The sequence below is a fragment of the Spermophilus citellus genome (assembly GCF_964194105.1).
Source record: "Spermophilus citellus genome assembly, chromosome: 4".
NCBI classification, from domain to species: domain Eukaryota; kingdom Metazoa; phylum Chordata; class Mammalia; order Rodentia; family Sciuridae; genus Spermophilus; species Spermophilus citellus.
This window is the reverse complement of record NC_138185.1, coordinates 230657705-230682199: the sequence shown is the minus strand read 5'-3', so window position 1 is coordinate 230682199 and position 24495 is coordinate 230657705. Positions and strand designations below refer to the sequence as shown.

At 49.2% G+C, this 24495-nt stretch overlaps 1 pseudogene across 1 annotated transcript; it reads right to left on the bottom strand.

Annotated features, from left to right (window-relative positions):
* Positions 1-7104: 7104 nt before the first annotated feature.
* On the bottom strand, positions 7105-22973 carry LOC308647401 (annotated as a pseudogene). The gene is made up of 3 exons: positions 22914-22973; positions 21372-21480; positions 7105-8020 (listed from the first exon to the last, which is right to left on the bottom strand). The product of its transcript is annotated as an uncharacterized misc_RNA (transcript).
* Between the last annotated feature and the right edge of the window lie 1522 nt (positions 22974-24495).

Here is a 24495-nt window from a genome sequence, read left to right as displayed (position 1 = left end):
GGGCCTCATTCCCAGGAGGTTCCCTGTGACCAGTCCTCTTGTTCCTGTCTCATGCTGTGAACAAATGTTCTTCTGACCAGCAATGGAGGACCATGGTCCCTGTAATGTCTGTGCATTGTGGTTTTATTGTTTCCAGTGGTCCCCAAGAATTCTGCTCTGGAATCCTGGGCTTCAGATGGGAAAGAACACTGGAATGTGCCTTACCCAGAAAACGTGGGGAACAGGAACTTTTATCAAGTGTGACTCAGAAACCTTGGCCATGGTGCCAGGGTCAACAGGTCTGCAAGGTCAGTCATCCAGGAGTGGGAGGAAGAATCACCTGAATTGAGCATGAGGCCACTCAGGAAATTTCCTAAGCAATTCAAGTGACAGGAGAGGAAGTCATGGAGGAGCATGGAGGGACCCAGATGTTGGATCCATGAAATCTTCAACATACAGTAATGCAGGGCATAGACTAGAGTGAGGCTGTTGTCAATGCAGTGACTGGCCAAGTGACCTCAGGTAGGGCCTTGGAAAGCAGTGGTTGCTGGAGCCCACTGACTCACACCTGGATGAGGGGTACATAAAACAATGTCATGACAGGGGTCCAGGTTCACAAATCCGATGGAAGAACAGCAATATAAATCAGATGATTTGCTGGGACTTGGAAACTTCACTCAGGGGCTCACCTGGATTTGCAGGTGGCGAAAACATGGAGACCAGCAGGTCTCACCTGAGCCATCCCAGGACCAGGAGGTGGGTGCTGCAGGCTCAGTGTTTGCAGGGAGTTCATGGTCAACACCACAGGGAACACAGAGAGGAGCCCACATGTCTTATTAGTGTGCTGTGCTCACTCAGTTAGGCAGGAGGTCAATTCCTGAACCTCATCAGGAGGTCAGCAACTACACCTGCCCTCTCAGTGACCCCACCTCACTAAAGACAGTGTCCACTGTTCTCTCCAAATGCTGGGCTGTGGGCAAGGCAGGTCTCACTGCAGTGATGCTGCACAGGGAAGGGACCTGGGCCTCCTCCCTCCCCCAGCCTGCCCTGCATGCCGTCCTGTCTGCTGTCAGCCTGGCTCTGCTGCTCTGGGGGACTCAGGCGGTCCAAGCCTCAGGCTGCAGCTGAGAGCTGCCTCTGCTCCCAGGACTCTCACTGCCCCAGCACCTCCCTCCTGTCCTCTCCTCCTGTGGAGACCAGAGGGCAGGACAGGTGAGGGGAAGAGCTCAGGGCAGATTCCTGCCCACTGCTGTCCACAGGCATTGGCTGGCCAGTCAGTAGGACAAGCAGGACAGAGGGTGGGGGAGAGCAGTGGGCACACAGCAGGAAGCGCCTGCCCTCCTGAGACCCTGCTCCCTCCTCTCCTGCTCAGTCTGTAGCCCCCAAATCTCACAGAGATGAAAGAGAAGAACTCGTCCTGAGAACAAAGGGGGGCTCTTCTCCTGGATGTGGGGAACCCCATCCTCAGCCCTGGGCTCTGTTCAGTCATCACTGAGGGCTTCTCCTTCAGGGCTGGGAGGTGAACCTGGGCCTCTTGCATGCTGGGCACGTTCGTGCCACTCTGAGACCCTCCCAGGTGCAGGGAGGAAGGGCTTGGAGGAGGCAGGGCTGGGCTCAGGAGGGTGGGCTCCCCCTCTGACAGCCTTCCAGCACCCCTGAAACCACCTGCTCTCCTCTCACAGGTAAAGCTCCACTTGGGTTCAAGACAGGGACACATCTCAGGAGCACAGAGGACCTGGGCAGCCTGACCTCAGCCTCTCCAGATATCAGAAGAGCCTCACCCACATGCAAATTCCTCCTCCTGCTCTGGGTTCAAATGCCCTCTGGGCTGTGGGAGCTCCCAGCTCTCTGCTCAGACAGGGCTGAGGTCTCTGGGAAGGCAGGTGTGGTCTAGAAGATGAGGCTGCTGGGTCTTGTCCTGTGCCTGGTCACAGCTCCCCAAGGTGAGTGTCCCCAGTGTCAGACCTGGGTCCATGGGGAGGTTGTGGCTGCAGGTGACTGACAGGGTGTGACTGTCTTTGTCCCCAGGTGTCCTGTGCCAGGTGCAGCTGCAGGAGTCAGGACCTGGCCTGGTGAAGCCCTCTCAGACCCTGTCCCTCACCTGTGCTGTCTCTGGTTACTCCATCACCAGTGGTTACTGGCACTGGATCCGTCAGCCCCCAGGGAAGGGTCTGGAGTACATAGGGTACATATGGAGTGATGGTAGCACTAACTAAAGCCCATCCCTCAAGAGCCGAGTGTCCATCTCCAGAGACACGTCCAAGAACCAGTTCTCCCTGCAGCTGAGCTCCCTGACCACTGAGGACATGGCCACCTATTACTGTGCCAGAGACACAGTGAGGGGACCTCAGTGTGAGCCCAGACACAAACCTCCTGCAGGGTGCCCAGGGCCAGCAGGGGGCGCTCTGCACACAGGAGTCAGGTCAGCCCAGGAGCAGGTGCAGAAGAGGTTTGGGGTGGTTTTCTGTGTCTGGGTCCTCTCACGTGCTCACTTCCCAGGGGAGCCTCTGTGTTAGGGTCTGTAAACAAGTCAGGATGGTGCCTGGCATTTTGCCAGAGGGAGTGGTTTATGAAGTAACACAAGGGAGCCATTAAGTGTGGAGATTACTTATTGGTTGACTGCTGTATCTAGTTTATGCTAATTAAGATAAGCTGTGTGGAATGTATAAATACCCCTCCTGTCCTACAGTAAACGGCTCCCACTCCTGCTGTATCAATGTACACAAGTTGTTCGTCACCCCCAGTTATTGTGCTATAGCCGGACTGCGGCACCTCTGTATTTGTGGCCTACACTTAACTTTGATGGCTTTGAAAATGATTATTTTTAACTCTATTTTTCCTTTAAAAACAGGTCGTCATAGATATCCTTGTTATTCACTGACACCTGGTCATGCACAGTCATTGACTTTAAAGTCTCTTTCTCTCACTGTGCCTCCTCATTCTTTTCCTCTGTTCCCCAATTTCTTTGCCCTACTTATCTTTCCTCCATTTCTTTAGACTTTTCATGAAATCAACACTGTATGCACTGTGTGTCTGTATGTACACTGTATTTTATATTATATAGTGAAACTCTATGCTGCACTGTACATGTGCAGGATCCATGGGACTGGCCCTCCACATCTGCACAGTTCACACCTGGCTCCCCCTTTCTCTGTCCCTCCTCCCTCACCTTGGTCACCTTCCTCTTTCACTGATCTGTTCTATTATCTTGGGATTCCTGCTGCCTTTATTTTTCTTATTTTCTCTATCTTCCACATGTGAGAGGAAACTCTCAATCCCGATGCTCTGAGCTTTCCTATGCCCCTTGTGCTAATGTTCTCCAGCCGCATCCATTTACCACACCTGCACTCTTCCTAATGGCTGAAGAGAGCAGCATTATTGGTATATAATCCACATTGTCTTCATTCATTCATTATCGATGGAGCAGGTGCAGAGGGGGTGGGGCTGCAAGCCTGCATCTGGGGCCTCTCATGAACCAGCTTCCCAAGGGAGCGCTACGTACATATTTTATGTACTGATCTGTGACTTATATAAAAGAAACAATTTGGATTTTTAAAATTTTACTCGAGCTTTATTACCACATCAAAATTATAAATAGTATCACATTTCAGTTTGCCATAATAAAAAATCATGGGACATAATTTCCTTTTTTCAGCAACCTAACATTTCCCTTTCCCTCCCCTCCTCTCTACCCCTCCCTCCTGACCCTCTTCCTCTTCCTTTTCTAAACACATCTTTTTAGTGATCTGTTTACATTAGAGCTTCTTAGAGCACATAAGGGGAAATCCACTGTGGTGTCCTCATGCAGCTGTACAGGTGGTTGGTCAATTTCCTTCCACCTCCCCTCCCATCTCTGTCCCTCTTTCCTCTCCCTTGATCCCCTTCCTCTCCTCCCTCCTCCCTCTTCTATCTCCTTGGGATTCCTCCCAGCCCTTTTTTTGTCTGTTTTGTCTGGAATTTGTATTTCAGAGTAAACAATTGACATTTCACACTGTGAATCTGGTTAATTGAGATTAACATGATATTCTCCAGTTCCTTCCATTGACCAGAAAATGCCCTATTTTCCCTCTTCCCTGTGGCTAGGTGAAACCCTGTTCTGCACAGACACCAGCTCCCTTTATCCAGTCATCTGTGATGGGCGTCTGGGAATGCTCTGTATTAGAGCTGTTGTGAGAAGCCCTGGTACAGACATTGAGGTGCTGTATAGCTGTGGTCTGCTGAATTTACTTCTTAGGGATAAATACCAAGGAGTAGGAGAGCTGGGTCACATTGTGGCTGTATTCCTGGTCTTTCAAGAAATGTGCATTCTGACTTTCTAGAATGGCTGCACTAAGTAGAAGTCTCACCAACAACACTTCCCTGGATCTCTTCCCACATCTTTGCCAACACGTTATTATTTGTGTTCTTGATGATGGCCCTCTAATTGGTGTGAGATGAATTCTTATTGTAGTCTCAATTTGCATTTTCTGATTGCTAAGATTTTTTAGCATGATTTTCTATATTTTTTGGCTACTATTAGTTTCTATTTTGGGAAGTCTGATCCGTTCTTTGCCATTTACTTATTGGGTTATATTTATCTCCTCATAAAGTGCTTTGGGTTGTTCACATGGACTGGATATTAGTTCCCTGTCTGGGGAGCAGGTGACAATGATCTCCCATTATGAAGCATCTCTCCCACACTCTTGCTTGTTTCCATTGCTGTGCTGAAGGTTTTAATCTGATACTGTCCTATTTACTGATTCTAGGTTTTGATCCTTGCACTTTAGTAACCTGGTTGAGGAAGTCGGTGCCTGTGTCAGTACAGAGGAGCGTCGGTGCAATATTTGAATCTAGCCTTTGCAGAGTGTCCAGTTTAATTGTGGCCAACTTTGAGTTGGGTTTTGTAGGGTGGGAGACAGTGACCTATCATAATCTTTCACATCTTGATATTCAGTTTTCCCATCTCTATCTATTGATTAGGCTGTCATTTCTCCAACATGATTTTGGAAACATTTTCAAGTGCCATGTAACAGCACTTATGTTGGTTTGTCTCTGTGTCTTCTACTCTGTCCCATTGTTCTCATGTCTGCTTTGATGCCAGCTTCATGCTGGATTTGATGCAGTACCTCTGTCAAATAACTTTTTATTTTATATTTTTTAGCTGTATTTGTACAAAATACCCTTTCTTATTTATTTTTATGTGGTGCTGAAGGTCAAACCAAGGGCCTTGCACGTGCTACACAAGTGCTCTACCACCAAGCCACAACCCCAGCTGCTCTCTCAAATAATTTGAGGTCTGATGTTGTCATATCTCCAGGTTTGCTTTTCCTACTTAGGATTGTTTTGGATGTTGTGTTTGTATTTCTCCACACAAATATTAGGATTCTTTTTTCTCTTAGGAATGTTTTTGGTGTTTGTTGGAGATTTTGTGGTATCTGTGTGACACTTGGGTCCATTTGGCCATGTGGTATTATTAATTCTGACTGTTCAAGAACATAGTAGGTCTTCCCATATCAAAGTTCCACAATGTCCCCCTGTGGTGTTCACTGTTTCCATTATACAGATTTTTCACTCCTTTGTTGTATTTTTCCAAGTATTTTTAAGGTTTATTTAATTGATTTTATTTTTTTTTAAATATATGACAGTGGAATGCATTCCAATTCTTTTTTTTAAGAGAGAGAGAGAGAGAGAGAGAGAGAGAGAGAGAGAGAGAGAGAGAGAGAGAGAGAGAGAATTTTAATATTTATTTATTTTTTAGTTCTCGGTGGACACAACATCTTTGTATGTGGTGCTGAGGATCAAACCCGGCCCGCATGCATGCCAGGCGAGCGTGCTACCACTTGAGCCACATCCCCAGCCTCTCCAATTCTTATTACACATATAGAGCACAATTTTTCACATCTTTGTATATAAATTATGTTTACGCCAATTCATGTCTTTATACATGTACTTTTTGCATTACAATTCTTATTACACATGTATACCACAATTTTTCATATTTCTCTTTGTATATAAAGTATGTTGACAACCAATTCATATCTTCATATGTGTACTTTGGATAATGATGTCCATCACATTGCACCATCCTGTCTAATCCCCTGTCCCCTCTCTTTTCCTCCCACCCTTCTTCCCTATCTAGTACTCATCTATTCCTTTGATGCTCCCCCTCGCTACCCCACTATGAATCATCCTCCTTGTATCAGAGAAAATATCCGGCATTTATTTTGGGGGGATTGGCTAACTTCACTTAGCATTATCTTCTTCAATGCCATCCATTCACCTGCAAATGCCTTGATTTTATTCTCTTTTAATGTTGAGTTATATTCCATTGTGTATATATGCCACATTTCTTAATTCATTTGTCTGCTAAAGGGCATCCAGGTTGGCTCCACAATTTAGCTATTGTGAACTCTGCTGCTATAAACATTGATGTGGCTGTGTCCCTGTAGTATGCTGTTTTTAAGTCTTTTGGGTATTGTCTGAGAAGAGGGATAGCTGGGTCAAATGGCGGTTCCATTTCCAGATTTCCAAGGAATCTCATACTGCTTTCCATATTGGCTGCATCAATTTGCAGTTCCAACAGCAACATATGAGTGTAGTTTTTCCCCACATCATCACCATCATTTATTGTTGTTTTTATGCATAATAGCTGCCATTCTGACTGGAGTGAGATGATATCTTAGAGTAGTTTTGATTTGCATTTTTCTAATTGCTAGAGATGATAAACATTTTTTTTCATGTATTTGTTGATTGAGTGTATATCCTCTTATGAGAAGTGTCTGTTCAGGTCCTTGGCCCATTTGTTGATTGGGTTATTTAGGTTTTAGTTTGTTTGTTTGTTTGTTGTTTGTTTTTTGGTGCTAACTTTCTTGAGTTCTTTATATACTCTAGAGAGCAGTGCCCCATCTGATTGTGAGGGGTAAAAATTTTCTCCCAGGATGTAGGCTTTCTGTTCCCCTTAGAGATTGTTTCTTTTGCTGAGTAGAAACTTTTTAGTTTGATTCCACCCCATGTATTGGTTCTTGGTTTTAATTATTGCATTATAGGAGTCTTATTAAGGAAGTTGGTACCTAATCCCACTTGATAAAGATTAAGGCCTACTTTTTCTACTATTAGACACAGAGTCTCTGGTTTCATTCCTTGGTCCTAGATCCATTTTGAGTTTAGTTTTGTGCATGGTGAGAGATAGGTGTTCAATTTCTGTTTTTGCATATGAATTTCTAGTTTTCCTAGCACCATCTGGTTCAGGTCAAGCAGAGTCTGGTCCAGCATCCTTTGTGTACAAGGTGCTCCTCGTTGGTGCATTTCAGCTTGTCTTCCAAATCATCAGTTGTCTTTTCCAGTTTGGCAAACTCAGCACGGGTCTCTGCCTCCTTGAGTTTATCAGTGAGGATCTTTATTTTTTTCCTCATATTTGCCTTCTGTTTGAGAATACTCTTCTTCAGCAGCATTTGGACAGTCGGGTTCTGGTCCATCAGTCTGAACTGCTCATCCATCTCTTGGCAACAGGACTCTGCCAGCTCAGCTCATTACTCTGTGCATTCCAAGTCTCCTTCAATGATCACTAACTTATGAGCCACCTCTTCATAGGCCTGCCTACTTCTTGTGCAATGTGCTTAGCTTCTTTGAGTTGGATTTCCTGGAGATCCATCTTTTCTTCATATTTTAGGGCCCAGTTTTCAGTAAGCTTCAAACCTCTCTCACTCTCATCCGCAGCTTTTCTGCTTCCTCCAGCTTTTGCAGGGCAGTAGCGAGGCGCTCCTGAGCACAGCCCAGGGCAGTAGTTAGGCGCTCCTGAGCACGGTCCAGGGCAGTAGTGAGGTGCTCCTGAGCACCTTCCAGCTCCTCTTCAACCAGTTGTATCCTGCAGTTCAAGGAGGCTACCTCAGCCTGTTCCCAGGCTGCCCGTCTCCCTCAACTTCCCACTGGAGGCGCCCAGCCCTCTCCTGGGCATCATCCACTTGCTGCTGCAGAACCTGGATCTTACACTTCACCACCTCAACAGTGGTGATCCCGCCATGGTGCTCACCCACCTGCTTCTGATATCTGCCTTCTGCCTCCTCTGCTCAGCACTGCAGCGGCTTCTCACTTGTAGTGTCCATCTTTATCCCTTTTGATTAACCTTGGCTTGAAGTCTACTTTATTGGATATGAGAATGGAAACCTCTGCTTGCTTCCACAGTCCATGTGATTGGTATGATTTTTCCCAATCTTTCACCTTCAGTCTGTATATGGCCTTTCCTATCAGATGAGTCTCCTGGAGGCAGCATTTTGTTGGGTACTTTTCTTTTAATCCAATCTGCTAGCCTATGTCTTGTGGTTGGTGAGTTAAGCCATTAATATTTAGGGTTATTATTGAGACATGGTTTATATTTCCAGCAATATTTGTTTATTTTTGTTATTTAACTTGACTTGTTTTCCTCTTTGATTAGTTTTTCCTTTAGGGTACTACCTCCCTCTGCTGATTTTCATTGTCATTTTTCATTTCCTCTTCATGGAATATCTTTTGTAATGCCAGTTTTCTAGCTATAAATTCTTTTAACTTTTGTTTATCATGGAAGGTTTTCATTTCATCTTCAAACCTGAAGCTTAATTTTGCTGGATACATGATTCTTGGTTGGCACCATTTTCTTTCAGAGCCTGATATGTGTTATTCCAGGATCTTCTAGCTTTCAGGGTCTGTATTGAAAAGTCTGCCATTATCCTGATTGGTTTTCCACTATATGTAATTTGATTCCTTTCTCTTGTGGCTTTTAAAATATTCTCCTTATTCTGTATGTTGGGCATCTTCATTATGATATGCTTTGATGTGGATCTGTTGTAATTTTGTACATTTGGCATCCTGTAGGCTTCTTGAACTTGGATTTTCAATTCATTCTTCATGTTTGGAAAGTTTTCTGATATTATTTCATTGAATAAATTGCTCATTCCTTTGGTTTGAACCTCTATGCCTTCCTCTATCCCAATAACTCTTAAATTTGGTCTTTTTTATGCTATCCCGTTTTTCTTGAATGTTCTGCTCATGGTTTCTTACGATTTTCACTGTGTGGTCTATGGTCTATTCAAGATGATTTATTTTATATTCATGTCTGATGTCCTGTCTTCCAAGTGGTCTACTCTGTTGATGCTTCAATTTGAGTTTTTAATTTGTTTTATTATTTCTTTCATTTCAAGGATTTCTGATTTTTTAAGAACCTCTATCTCCCTGTTGAGATGATCTTTTCTTTCTTGGATTTCTTTATGTAGCTCATTGTTGAAGTGAACTTTCACTGCGTGTATTTGTTCTATTATGTCTTCTTTTGAGTTGCCAGAACATTTTAATCATGTATATCCTGAAATCTTTCTCTGTCATTTTTCTGCTCTAGCTGCCAATGATTCTAATGAAGTGTTGTCTTGACTTGTTTGTGGAACTTTCTTCCCTTGTCTTTTCATGTTGCTCATGTGTCTTCCTTTCAACCTCTGTGGGTCTGGGGTGTTTGTTTTTTACCCTATAGATTTGTAGTGTTCTTGTAGGTTCCAAGAGCCCCCCTTTTTGGGGAAGGACGATGGTAATAGGTCCCAATATCAACAATATTTCACCTGTGAACAATTTGTTGTTATTAAGACATTTACAACTTAGTTTCAATGTCCAGAAATGTTGGGTTCAATTATTATTTAAAATATAATCAGTAGTTTCATAAAAAGGTTTACGGTTTCTGGTTGTGGACAGTGAACTGGGGGTCAGGTTTAGGATGATATGCTGCTCGGATGGAGATTTGATCTGAGAACCACACCCACCAAAAATGGCGAGAAAGCTTTTCCAAGTTGGAGTTGTTCTGCTTCCAGTGCCGGGATGTCTGTTGAGATGGGGGAGCTGGGCAATGGCCTTGTGCTGTGGATACATAGCAGCCAGGTAACCAGTGTAGGAGTCAAGTGCAGTCTGGAGTTCTGCAAAGGTGCTGATAGGTGGTTCTGCTAAGCCACTTGAGTGCCGTGCATGAGTTAACACTGCAGGCTTTTGACCTGGAGTCTGGAGTCCTACTCAAACACAGAGGCTCTGATTTCTGCATGGGGATCTGTTTAGAGATCCTCTCACACACTCTAAGATGTTGTATTCTGACTAGGTGAGACCTGGGTCATGGAGTGTCACAGAATGGTGACTCTTTCTGGACCACCATCTTGAAGTCAGTCTTAAGGTTATTTTGAATGGGACCATTTTCCTGATTTTTTTCTCAGCAACCCTATTTTAGTAATATAAGAAAGTAGTTTACTTATGTATGTGTGATGTATTTAACTATATTGCTAAAGTTATTTACCAGATCTGAAAGCATCCGATGAAGACATTGGTTCTTCTATGTATTGGATACCCTGCAAGCAGCATAGTCAGACTTCTGTCTTTCCTCTGTAACCCTTTAATTTCCTTCTCTTGCTTAATTGCTATGTTTAAGAGTTTTTATAAACTATGTTAACAATGCAAACAATCAAAGAAACAAAGAAATGGTTCCTAGAAAACATAAAGAAGATTGAAAAATCATGAAGGAACTAAAGTTAATAAAAAACAGAAGACACAAACCAAAAAAAATAGACATAAAAGACAAGATATGGCTACTCTGATATCCATAAGATTATTAGAAACTATGTTGAAAAATATCCTCTAATACACTAGAAAAACTGAAGAGATTGAGAAAATTCTAAACACCTGTGACCCACACAAATTGTAGCACAAAAATATCAAAATCTAAAACAGAAAAAAATCAAGCAATGAAATTGAAAAGCCATTAAAGTTATTCCAAGAGCCAAAAGCTCAGAAGAAGATTCTTAGTTAATTCTAAGAGAACTTTAAAGAGAGATAAGGCCAACCTCCTCCTAATATTCTGTGAAATGGAAAAGGAGAAACACTGGAGAAATCATCCTAAAAAGCCAGTAATACCCTGATACCAAAACCAAATAAAGACACATCCAGAAAAGAAGACTTCAGACAAATAGCATTGATCAACATAGATGTGCAGTTCCTTAATAAAATAATGACAGAATACATTCAAAAACATATAAGAAGGTGATGACCATGAGTAGGTGGTCACCACCACAGGGTTGGGAGGTTGGCTCAACATAGACAGTCCATAATGTCATGTCCATCTGTGATTCACCACATAAATAGAGGTGAGGACAAGAGCACACCATCACATCAACAGGTACAGAAAAGGCATTGGACATACTTCAGCACCCCATCATGGTTAAAGCACTGGAGAAGCTAGAGGTATGAGGGCCTCATCTCAACATTCTAAAAACTACATATGACAAACCCAAGGCCACCACCATACTGAATGAAAAAAAAAAGAGTTCTTCTCAGCTCAGGACAGGGACAAGGATGTCCACTCTCCCACTCTGATTCTGCTGGGTCCCTGCACTGCACACTCTGACACAGCAGCAGTTTCACATGAACAACACACAGAACAGCATTATTGAAGTGGAAGTGACTGCACTGTGGTCACCAGGGACAGATGCTGAGGAAGCTCAGAGGACTCTGAGGACTCTCTTCCATCATCTCAGGGGAGAGTCTTCCATGGGATTCCCTGATCAGGGCTGTCCTTGGGATTGTCTGTACAGTAAACAGGGAGCTAAGCCAACCCCCGAAGAGGATGGGTGACCTGGACACTTGGTGCACCTCAGGCTCATGGTCCTCCTGGATCCCAAGGAGTCCCTGAGACTCAGCACAGGATTCAGACAATTTTGCTGCTTGTAGATGGAAGGGAAGAGGCTGAGGATAAGGTTAGATTCCTGCAGGGGGACAGGCAGCTAGGCTGGGTCATCACAGCAGCTGAGCCCTAGTGAGTGGCAGGGGGCGCTCTGACCAGCCAACTCAGTAAACCCTTTTCTTGACAAAGTCTGCCCACCCCAGACCTGGCACCTGAGAACAGGATCCTGACTGCCCAGGTCCTGCCTGAGACAGTAGGTGGCCCTGAACCTGAATTGTCCACACAGTACTGGAAAAGGCAGAGGGGAGGCCTGATGGACATTCAGGAAGGGAGTGTGATGACCCTGTGCCAGGAGCTGCTGAGACAGTAACTCAGATGTTCTCTATCGCTGCCCTGCTGGACTCTGACCCAGAAAACAGCCACCACCGTGACCAGTACAGCCAAGAGCTCTCTGCTGTAGAAGTCCTCACCAGGACAATCAGGACACATTCTAGGGGACTCCAGACCCCAGGGGCCATTAGGGTCAGTCAAGTTCTCTCCTTGGCCCTGTGGCCATAGACTCCCTCCTAATCAATCCTCTTGAGCCAACTTGCTGTTGCTATTTCTACAACTCCCAGGGAAGTGAACAGGACTTCCCTGCTTGCACACTCAAGTGGAGGGCCAGACGTAGGGCACACATGGCCCCATCCATATGAACACATAAGAAGGACTGGGGGGGGATAACAGGCCCCCCAAGGCAGAGCCAGCATGGACTCCCATCACTTGCCCATGTTGAGAAGGATCTGCCTCCTTCGTGGGTCATTCTGTGCACTTGGAAGTAACCCAAGGCCCTCACCATGACCTCTGGCTCATGAATGCAGGAGCAGGCTGCTGGCCCTGCAGCTGGGGCTGTGTCCTCCACACTTTCTTCTGGAATGGTCCTAAGTTTTATTTCCTTAGAGTTAAACATAACATTAGGTTTTCTTTACACATCATTATACATATTTGGAAGATAATTTGTTGCTTTTTAGTCCCGGTAATCCTTCCACAGACACACAGGATTTGGGGGACACTTTGAGGCCCCACAGGGACTCCCAGGGAGAGCTGGGCTGGTGCAGCAGTGAAGCCAGAATCAGGCAGATAGGCAAAGGTGGGATCCAGAGAATGGAAGGATTGGAATGCCAGTGCCTTCAGAGCCCTTTCCCACCCTAATCAAGATAACCTGGTCCTGCTCCAACCTGTTGCTAAGGTAACCTGCCCCAGGGATTTTCCTACAGGGAGTCGCCAGCCAATCTGCTTCTCACCTTTTGGTCATCCCACTGAGCATCTCCAGGGCCTAATCACTTATAGAGGAAGGAGAGAGAGGAGGGGAAGAGAGCAGGGGAACAAAGGAAGCCTAAGACCTGAGAAAAAGGAGGAGCAGGCTCACATCCAGGGAACCAGGTTACCAGTGATGGGGATACCTCCAGTTATGGTGACGATTCTGCTTCCTCACCTGTTGGAGTATGAACTAGAGAAGCACACCGACACAGGCCTTATTAAAGCAGGGCTTATTTAAAAGGGTGACATAGACTTCTCCTGGAGGGAGAAGGGGCCATAGCTGGTTTCCTGGTATCCCCAGAATAAAAGGGGTTCTGCCACTTTTATATGCCCTAGGCTGTCTTTGCTCCCCTTCCCTCTTCCCCTTGTCTATCACTGAGCCCAGAAGTGGGGCCAGAGGGGCAGGGGAGAGGCTAGGCAGGCTCTGTGGACCTGGTGACAATGGCCTCACCCAGTGCATCTGGAGGTCTACCATCCACAGTTTAGATATGAGGTTCCCAGGGGCTCATCTCTGAGACAAAGCAAGAACATTTGATGGGGAAAGGTTGGGTAGGAGAGCCTCAACCTAACCAGAGCCTTACCCCAGTCCCCCCATAAGGAATTAGCTGGGTGGTGACTCTGGGTGGGCGGGCTGTGGCTGGAGGAGGGGGTCATTGTGATGAGCCTGTGGGGGTTGTATTTCATCTGTGATAGGGGAGGGTCTCTGTCCTTCCATGTTGGTCTCCAGGGCTGCTTTCCTCCCCCAGTGCTCTGCCCTGATCCTGCCTCACCTTGGGCCTGGGGAATGGAATAGACTGTCCATGGACTGAGAACTTGGAATCTCCAGGTAGCAGCATCATCACAGAGAGAGATGCCCTGGGCTCTGGGCAGGCTCCTGCTGTGACATTCCCTGCCTGTGAGGGGTCTGCTGAGACTTGCCTCAAGGAAGAGAAGCTGCTGTCCTCACCCACAGCCTCTGGCTTTTCCTTCATGGGCACCTGTCCAAGGTCACCATGAGGGTGTCTGGCCCTGGGCTGGAGGACCCACCATGACCACAGGCTGACCTGCTCCTTCTCTAGGTCCTCACTTGTCTCAACTAACAGGGGACTGGACTGGTTGAGTCACCCAGGGAAGGCCCTGGAGAAACTGGCAAGTGTTTGGTCCATCCAGCCCTGAGGAGCAGGCTCGAAAACTCCTAGGACCTCTGCAACAACCAGGAGGCCTTCACCATGACCAGACTGGACCCTGCAGTCATAGCCCCCATGACTGTGACCACCCTGGACCCTGCAGACACAGCCCCCATGACTGTGCTCATGTGCTAAAGGCACAGCCTGGGGCTTCCTGAACAAGGGCTCAGGTGGCCTCACCTCTGATCTGCCCCTCTGCCTATGGGGACAGTGTGGAGAAAGGGCCTTCCTGCCAGCCTCTGTGGCTCCCTCTCCACCCAGAGCCTCAGAGCCCTGGAATCCTGTTAATCCTCTAATTCTCTGGCCACGTCCCTTGGACTGCACAAGCAGGTGTCCTGTTGTGCTCTGCTTCATGATGGCAGCATGCAGGGTGCCTGGCCTCTGGCCACACGGATGCACAGGCCACCTGCTCCAGGGGCTCCAATCCCACCCAGTGGCAGAACACCACTGAGCACAGCTGGGCCTTCATTAACTGCTGTGTAGGAGCTGCACTGGCATTGGGGGTCAGAGCCCATGCAAGAAGGCAGGACAGACCCCACTTCCTGCAGTGAAGAAGAGACATGTGTCCCTAGGGTCACTGAGGACATAACCCATGAGGTGGTGGCAGGTCCAAGGTCTCCCCACTGTGCAGGCCTGGTGCAGGCTCTGTGCAAACCTGACTCCAGGGATCACTGGGATCTGCTCCTGATGGGGCTCATGGCCAGGAGAGAAGTGGGTGCTCAGAGAAGGGGACAGCCTGAGAGCTGAAGCAGAATGTGTCTGCTCCATGTCAGATGCACATCTAACCAGCCACATTAGCAAGTTATAAAGAACTTAATAAAACAGAAACTGAAACACTATCTAATTATCAAAGAGTTACTAAAGCAGAAATGTGGAAACACATTATGAGAATCTCTATGTTGAGATTTACGCATGAAAATAGAATTGGCCACAACTTTAGGAGAACCTTCCTGCCATTCCACAGTGGGCTGTGTTCAGAGAGTGACCAGGTCAGCATGAGGAGGGACCAGGTAAATCAAGGTGTGTATGTGGATTGTGACACTAGGAAATTATTACCAGGAAGCAGAGGTCATCAAAAGGGACCTTCTGGTCAGGAGAAGAGAGGATCCCTGTGGTCCACCAAGTTGAAGACCACCTCACCCCACGTGGCTGTGAAGAAGTCAGACTCTGGAAACATCTGCATCACACACCAACAGCCCGTGCAGGGCAGGGGTAGGGCCTCACCACTGAGCAGCAGAAGAGGTTCACACCTGCACATGCTGGGGGAGAGTGCCCGAGAGGACACTGCAGCTCCTGAGCAGAAGCTCTCCTTCATCTGCCCCCAGGAAAGTCCAAATCCACACCCCATGAAATTCCTCCCAGGGTGGAATTGCTCAGAGCACCAGGAAAGCCTGACAGAGAGGTGCTGGTGGAGGCAGAGCCTGGAGCTGGGCAGAGCTGTGGGAGGGCAGAGTGGACTGCACCTCTCCTACAAGGGGGAACTTCACTCAGGCCTGGGAGCTGCCCTCCTGGGCACTTTCTGTGGAGAAGGGAGACCCCAGGCTCACAGGACATTCTGCGGATGGCAGCCACCTGTGTGTCCTAAGAAGCAGCAGCCCACAGCCCTCCCCTGTGGAAAGGACAGGTGGACTTGGAAATCCCATGGCAGGAGCACATGTCAGCAAGAAAACCAACCAGGGACACCTGACTGTAGGGACCCCAGGGCCCTGGGAGTTCCCAGCTCCATGCCACAGGCCCTCACCTGGGCCTCACACTCACTCTGGTGACAGGACCTGAACTGGCACTGGCTCTCCAGACAGGCCCAGGTGAGAAGCTGCACCACATAAAGACAGAAGGTCCTCTGCTCAGCAGTGCTCTCCTGAGGGACCTGGGCCCAGCTGGACCCCAGGGGAAGCTCACTGAGGGGGTCTGACATGGGCCACCACCTGCAGTTTGTCCTTCAGGCCCAGCCTCTTCTCCTAACATAGTACCTAAAACTCTGCTCCTCAGCTTTGCATCCCTGAAGCAGGTACCTGAGACCATCAGCACATAAACAGGATCTTTATTATGGATGAAGACATTAAAGCTCCAGTCCATCCTCAGCTGAGTCCTTTGCATTTACACCTTTCCTGGATGTGCCAGGGGCAATGCAGAGAGCCCCCTGTGGGGAAGTCACTCTCCATGTTGCTAGGAATCAAAGGGAGGGAGGAAGAGAGGGGGTCTGCCAATCCCCTTGTGTGGAATGTCCATGGTGATTGACATAAATTCCCCTAGTCCACATGTCCTAAGGGATCCATAATTCCTGACACCCCAAGGGCTGCAGAACAACCTTATCACATGGAATTTTGGGAGGATAATTATACACATCCAATTATCCTATCCCTGGACACAAAGATTTCACGTCCATCTCATAATACAGAACACATTCAGTCCTTAAGGTTGAGATCCTAAAGGCATAAATACTTCAGCTGAGCTCAGAAGTCCAGTGCAAACACTCCAAAAGATTCAGGGAAAACTTGACTGTGTGCCATAAAATCAAAGAGGGGTCACACACTCCTAAGCTCTATGGCAGGAGTGAATATTCCCATTTCAAAAGGAAAAGACAGAGACATTGAAGGCTACTGAAGCCCAGCAGGACTGACATTAAACCCACTGCTCCAATTCTGTCCTCAAGGTCACTGTAGGGGGAGAGGGGTGCTGGATTTTGGCAGACCCAGCCCAGAGCCCACCTGGACGCAGTCCCCTGGCCTCATTCTCAGTGAGCTTCACCTACAGCCTGCAGCCTCCTGGGCAAGTGCTACTGACTGTTGCCTTCTCTGCTCCTAAGGTCTCCACAGCAGCCCTGGCCTCATACTACAGCCCCATGCATAACCTTTCAGGGCTGCCAGCAGGGACTCTGACCCTGACCCCCCATCTGACCTCCCAGCCCTTCCTTTCAAGTATTCATGTAAGCCTCCCTGACCTGGTAGTTTTCACAGTCTGCCACCTGCAAAGCCAGCATGGTGTGGCTGAGGACAAGGTCACCCTCAGCAGGGAGCAGGTCCTGGCCTCCCTTGAACCAGGGCTGGGAACCTCTGAGCCCCTTGCTCACTGAACAGGGGAAACCATGCCCTGGGCAGTCCTGGGTCAGGAGCCCAGAGCTCTCTCCCACAGGCCCTGCCCTGGAGGGTCTTTCAGATCTTCATCTCTGCCTCTGAGCTGGGGAAGCTGGGCCTTGTTGATCCCTGGGGTCCTGAAACCACCCTCCATCCTCTGGGTGCAAAGCCCTGGGCTGCTCCCAGTGGAGCTGCTGGACACACACTCCCAGCTCAGCCCACTCAGTGACCAGGACTGAACACAGCTGCTCACCATGGAGAGTGTGTTCAGCTGGGTTTTCCTGGTGGCTGTTTTCAAAGGTAATGAATGGAGAACAGAGATCCTGAGTGTGTGAGTGGACAGGAGTGAGAGGGAGAGTGGATGGGTGACAGTGTCCTGACCAGGCTGCCTCTGTGTTTGCAGGTGTCCAGTGTGAGGTGCAGCTGGTGGAGTCTGGGGGAGGCCTGGTGCAGCCTGGGGGTTCCCTGCGACTCTCCTGTGCAGCCTCTGGATTCATCTTGAGTAGCTATGGGATGAGCTGGGTCTGCCAGGCTTCAGGGAAGGGGCTGGAGGGATCTTATTTGTTAGTACTGATGGCAGTAATACTTACTATTCCAAATCTCTGAAGGGCTGATTCACCATCTCCAGCGACAACTCCAAGAACACACTGTACCTGCAACTGAGAAGTCTCAGAGTCTAGGACACAGCCACCTATTACTGTGCCAAACACATGGTGAAAAGACCTCAGTGTGAGGCCAGACACAAACCTCTCTGCAGGGTGCCCAGGGTCAGAAGGGGGCGCTCAGCACACAGAGAGCCCAGCATCCGCCCAGGTGCAGGTGCAGAGGGAGGTTGAGAGCTAGTTTTCTATATCTGGGTTCCTCTCCATAAACCAGCTTCCCAGGGAGCCACCTGGACTTGTTGTCTGTGCTAAACTTTGGCTTCTCTGAAAATATGAAACCTGGCTTTTGTGATGTATTTTTCCTTGTTAATATTCATGCATGATAGTTATCCTTATTATTGCTTTTCCATTAACCTAGGGATAGACATCCATTGAGTATCAAAGCAGTTCCACCCTGTGGTCACTGTGCTGTGTGCAGGACTGAGGTCCAGTCCTGGCTCCAACATGAAGGTGACTCTCAGAACTTGACAGTTAGTCAGGTCCCACCTCAGGCCTCTCTGAAGCATGGACGTCCTGGTGTGGAACAGGTGGCTCCACTGGCTGAGGCCTCTGTCCACTCATTGCCCTCCCAGGGCCTGTTCAGGCTGTGACCTTTGTGCAGCTGAGTCAGAGAAGAGCAGTGGTTAGAGTCTTCTCCACACTCACTGCTCTCTCAATGCCTGTGAGCTCCGTCCTCTCCAGGTTGTGAAAAGGTGGTGGGTGTGGTGAAGGACTTCCCAGATATGAAGCATCTGGACCTTTCTCTCCAGTGGACTCTGCTGCTGGATGAAGGTCAGTGCTGGCTGAGGGGTCTCCCACATCACTGCACTCACAGGCCTCTCTCCACCATGGAGCCTGTGGTGCTGAGCAGGTGTGGGATTTGCTGAAACCCTCCCCACATTCACTGCATGGGAAAGGCTGGTCTCCAGTGTGAACGCTTAGGTGTGCAATGTGATTGGCATTTCTGCTGAAGACTTTCCACATTCACTACACCTGGGTGTCCTGTCCAGTGGGATCTATCTGGGGTGTGAAAGGCTGGACTGATGGTGAGCAGCTGCCCACATGCTCTCCATTCCTGGGGCCTTTCCCCTGTGAGAGGCCCCTGCACTCTGTGCTCCCTGGAGGCTGCCCTCTGGTGAGTCCCCTGGTCCCTGAACACACTTGAGCTGGCTGAACGTCCTTCCCACCTCCCTGCTCTCCAGGCCTCTCCCACAGGTGGTTCTGCAGCTGCTCAAGGCTGGGACCCCGTCCTCCTCTTTTAAGTGTTGCTCCCCAGGGCACAGCATGGGGTGCTGAGGGTTCCCACTTAGCTCTCCTCCTGGGGTGCCTCTGCCCAGATGGAGCCTCCACAGCCTCTGCTCTGTGCCAACAGCCCTTCACCATCCACAGGGGGTTCTGCAGCCTCAGAGCCCAGGCCAGGTCCTGCCCCACAGCTGATGACCTCAGACTCTCTCCCTGCTGGTGCTGTCATGGCAGCCACCACAGGCATCTGGTCTCTGCATGGGCACAAAGTCCTGCTCAGTGCTGCCCTCCTGCCCTGGCCACCTCAGCAGAGCCAGCTCTCCCCTGGCCACTCTTAGAAGAGTCTAAAATCCCTGATTTCCACCTTACCCCTGACTGACCAGATGAGGACATTAAGTAACTCCTGTTTAGTTATGTGCTCTGGGAGAGAGGGAGAGAGACTGGGGGAGAGAAAGTAGGAGGTGACCCAGGCCCAGAGTCCCTGTGGTGCAGCTGTGCAGGCACAGACACAGGCAGGTCTCAGACGTCCTTAGAGAACTTGAGAATCTCAGGGATCCCAGGGGTGTCAGCAGCTTCATCACGAGGGGTTTATTTTTTTAATTGTTTTTATTTTTTAAATACATGACAGCAGAATGCATCACAATTATTATTACACACATAGAACACAATTTTTCCTATCTCTGGTTGTGTATAATGTATGCTCACCAATTTGTGTCTTCATACATGAACTTTGGATAATGATGCCCATCACATTCCACCATCATTGCAAACCCCCTACCCCCTCCCTCCTTCCCCTCCCACCCCTCCCACCCTGCTGCCCTATCTGGAGTTTGTCTATTCCTCCCATACTCCCTGTCCCTACCCCACTATGGGTCAGTCACCTTACATCAGATAAAACATTTGGCATTTTTTTGGGGGGGATTGGCTATTGCCATGATTTCATTCTCTTGAATTGCTAAGTAATAATCCATTGGGTATATATGTTACATTTTCTAATCCATTCAAATACTGAAGGGGTATCTAGGTTTGTTCCACTGTTTAGCTATTGTGAATTGTACTGCTATAAACATTGATGTGGCTGTGTCCCTGTAGTATGCTCTTTTTAAGTCCTTTGGGTATAGCCTGAGGAGAAAGATAGCTGGTCAAAGGGTGGTTCCATTCCCAGCTTTCCAAGGAATCTCCATACTGCTTTCCATATTGGCTGCACCAATTTGCAGTCCCACCAGCAAGGTATGAGTGTGCCTTTTCCCCACATCCTATCATGAGGGGGTTTAAGCAGGAGTGCTGCATAACACAGTGACCCCACTGACCCTGGGGAACAAGGATATGAGCTGTTCCTTGTACATGCTGTCCCCAGCACCAACAAGAGCCCCACAACCACCCATCCAGAACCTTCCTGTGGATGAAAGAGCAGAGCAAAGGCCCTCAGGAGGCCACCTCCTGTGTCCTCCCTCTGCATGGTTATGAACCCCTGCAGGAAACACCCCTGTGTGTGGTGCTGCCACCCCTGACCACTGGGCCTCCCATTCCTGGATGGCTGGCAGGAGGACGACCAGCAGGAAGGAGCCCCGTGTTCCCCCCACCCCAGCCCCCAGTGCCTCTGAGCAGCAGGAGACAAACACCTCTCTAGGAAGGGTGGGGTCCTGCCCTGGGCTCCCCACTTTATCCTCATCTTCAGTCTCAGGCTGAAAGCCCAGCCCTGACTGAGCAGCCCTGTCTCCTCCTCATGGGGCCTTCATTGTAGCATTGAGGTCCTGACACTGCTCCTTGGCCTGGTGACAGCACCCTGTGTGAATGCCCAGGGATTTCAGGAGCAGGGTGTGGGCATGCAGTTCTGGTGTGATTGACTGAAAGTGAGGCTGCTCTTCCCTCATGTCCCCACCCAGGTGTAGATCCAGAAGGTGGGGCCAGGCCTGGTGAAGTCCCTGCCCACCCTGTCCCTCACCTGTGCTGACTCTGATTCTCTCTACCCAGCCATGGTGTGAGCTGGACCCACCAGGCTTCAGGGAGGGGCCTGGAGTGGGTTAGAGGGATGGATGGTGGTGGGACAGATACCATTCCACACGTGGTCCTGAGTCCCTGCTGGTCCTCAGTGCTCCTTGATGGAGTTGAGCACATGCTGTCCTTTCCCCCCAGGTGTCCTTGGCCTACTGCAGCTGCAGGGGTTGGGACCTGCCTGGTAGATGATCAGATTCACCAGGGACACTTCCAAGAGCCAGGTTTCATTAGCACTCAACAGGGTGAAACCTGAGGATATGGCTGTGTGTTCCAGTGGGGTCACCCAATGAGGGAACTCAGTGTGAGCCCAGTCACTCACCTGCCTGCAGGGGGCGCTGAGGACCAGTAGGGGGCGCTGAGGACCAGCAGGGAGTGAGGACTAGCTGGGAGCTGAGGTCCAGCAGAGGGAGCTGAGGACCAGCAGGGAGCTGAGGACCAGCAGGGAGCTGAGGACCAGCAGGGGGAGCTGAGGACCAGCAGAGGGAGCTGAGGTCCAGCAGGGAGAGCTCAAGACCAGTAGCGGAAACAGGACCACCAGTGCCTCTTAGGGTCTGAAAGGAGGACAGGCTCAGCACATAGAGTGAGGACCAGCAGAGACATTTACGATCAGCAGGGGAAGCTCAGGACCACCAGCTTCACATCTCAGCCCCAGGAGAAGATAGAGCAGTGTCCTGGGTGGGATTGTTTTATGTATTGTAGTTTCCCTATAAAACTCAGCAATTCTTCCAGCATTCAAATTCCACTTCTTAATTTTTATTTCAATTATATTTTCAGTAAATAATATTCTGTTTTTCTACTCTATATTCAAATTCTTGTGATGCTTAACGTATTCCAGAATACTGACCTTAAGTCCTGGGCCTTGATGACTATTCCAATAAGGCTGAAGAATTTAAATTCTGTGTGACTCCTTCTCCTTATTTGCTGTGCACACAGAGGAGGAGCCACACCTGAGTGTTTGAAGCAGCATCACAGGAACATGGAACAGAACCTGAAGCTTGTCCTGCTGCAGACATGTACAGCAAGAGTGCCCCAGCTCTGGAGGCCACATCAGACCCCCTCAGCCCTGGGAGCCAGGTAAAACTCCAGTTCAAAGCTGTTGTATTTTTGCAGTTGACTATGGGCATGATATTCCTGTGAAGGCAATTCCTACCCGGGGCCTCATTCCCAGGAGGTTCCCTGTGACCAATCCTCTTGTTTCTGTCTCATGCTGTGAACAAATGTTCTTCTGACCAGCAATGGAGGGCCATGTTCCCTGTAATATCTGTGCATTGTGGTTTTATTGTTTCCAATGGTCTCAAGAATTCTGCTCTAGAATCCTGGGCTTCAGATGAGAAAGAACACTGGAATGTTCCTTACCCAGAAAACATGTGAGGAACAGGAACTTTTATCAAGTGTGACTCATAAACCTTGGCCATGGTGCCAGTGTCAACAGGTCTGCAAGGTCAGTCATCTATGAGTGGGAGGAAGAATCACCTAATTGAGCATGAGGCCCTTCAAGAATTTAAAACCACACAAGTCACAGGAGAGGAAGTCATGGAGGAGCATGGAGGGACCCAGATATTGGATCCATAAAATCATCAACATATAGAAATGCAGGGCACAGCCTCAAGTGAGGCTACAGTAAAAGTAGAGAATGTCCAAATGACCTCAGGTAGGTCCATGAAAACAGTGGGTGCTGGAGCCCACTGACTCACACCTGGAGAGAGGTAGAGAAAACACTGTCATGACAGGGGTCCAGGGTCAACTGAAGTGATGCAAGAACAGTAATATAAATCAGATGATTTGTTGGGACTTGGAAACTTCACCCAGGGGCACACATGGATTTGCAGGTGGTGAAAACATGGAGACCAGCAGGTCTTACCTGAGCCACCCCAGGACCAGGAGGTGGGTGCTGCAGGCTCAGTGTTTGCAGGGAGTTCATGGTCAACAACACAGGGAACAAGGAGAGGAGCCCACATGTCTTATTAGTGTGCTGTGCTCACTCAGTTAGGCAGGAGGTCAATTCCTGAACCTCATCAGGAGGTCAGCAACTACACCTGCCCTCTCAGTGACCCCACCTCACTAAAGACAGTGCCCACTGTTCTCTCCAAATGCTGGGCTGTGGGCAAGGCAGGTCTCACTGCAGTGATGCTGCACAGGGAAGGGACCTGGGCCTCCTCCCTCCCCCAGCCTGCCCTGCATGCCGTCCTGTCTGCTGTCAGCCTGGCTCTGCTGCTCTGGGGGACTCAGGGGCTCTCAGCCTCAGGCTGCAGCTGAGAGCTGCCTCTGCTCCCAGGACTCTCACCTGGCCCAGCACCTCCCTCCTGTCCTCTCCTGGTGGAGACCAGAGGGCAGGAGAGGTGAGGGGAAGAGCTCAGGGCAGATTCCCACCCACTGCTGTCCACAGGTATTGGCTGCACAGTCAGGAGGACAAGCAGGACAGAGGGTGCTGGAGGGCAGTGGGCACACAGCAGGAAGCCCCTGCCCCCCTGAGACCCTGCTCCCTCCTTTCCTGCTCAGTCTGTAGCCCCCAAATCTCACAGAGATGAAAGAGAGGAACTAGTCCTGAGAACAAAGGGGGGCTCTTCTCCTGGATGTGGGGAACCCCATCCTCAGCCCTGGGCTCTGTTCAGTCATCACTGAGGGCTTCTCCTTCAGGGCTGGGAGGTGAACCTGGGACTCTTGCATGCTGGGCACATTCCTGCCACTCTGAGACCCTCCCAGGTGCAGGGAGGAAGGGCTTGGAGGAGGCAGGGCTGGGCTCAGGAGGGTGGGCTCCCCCTCTGACAGCCTTCCAGCCCCCTGAAACCACCTGCTCTCCTCTCACAGGTAAAGCTCCACTTGGGTTCAAGACAGGGACACATCTCAGGAGCACAGAGGACCTGGGCAGCCTGACCTCAGCCTCTCCAGATATCAGAAGAGCCTCACCCACATGCAAATTCCTCCTCCTGCTCTGGGTTCAAAGGCCCTCTGGGCTGTGGGAACTCCCAGCTCTCTGCTCAGACAGGGCTGAGGTCTCTGGGAAGGCAGGTGTGGTCTAGAAGATGAGGCTGCTGGGTCTTGTCCTGTGCCTGGTCACAGCTCCCCAAGGTGAGTGTCCCCAGCATCAGACCTGGGTCCATGGGGAGGTTGTGACTGCAGGTGACTGACAGGGTGTGATTGTCTTTGTCCCCAGGTGTCCTGTGCCAGGTGCAGCTACAGGAGTCTGGACCTGGGTTGGTGAAGCCCTCGCAGACCCTGTCCCTCACCTGTGCTGTCTCTGGATTCTCCATCACCAGTAATTACTGCTGGAGCTGGATCCGTCAGCCCTCAGGAAAGGGGCTGGAGTGGATAGGGAGCATATGTTATAGTGGTAATACTTACTACAGCTCTACCCTCAAGAGCCGAGTGTCCATCTCCAGAGACACGTCCAAGAACCAGTTCTCCCTGCAGCTGAGCTCCTTGAACACCCAGGACACAGCCAC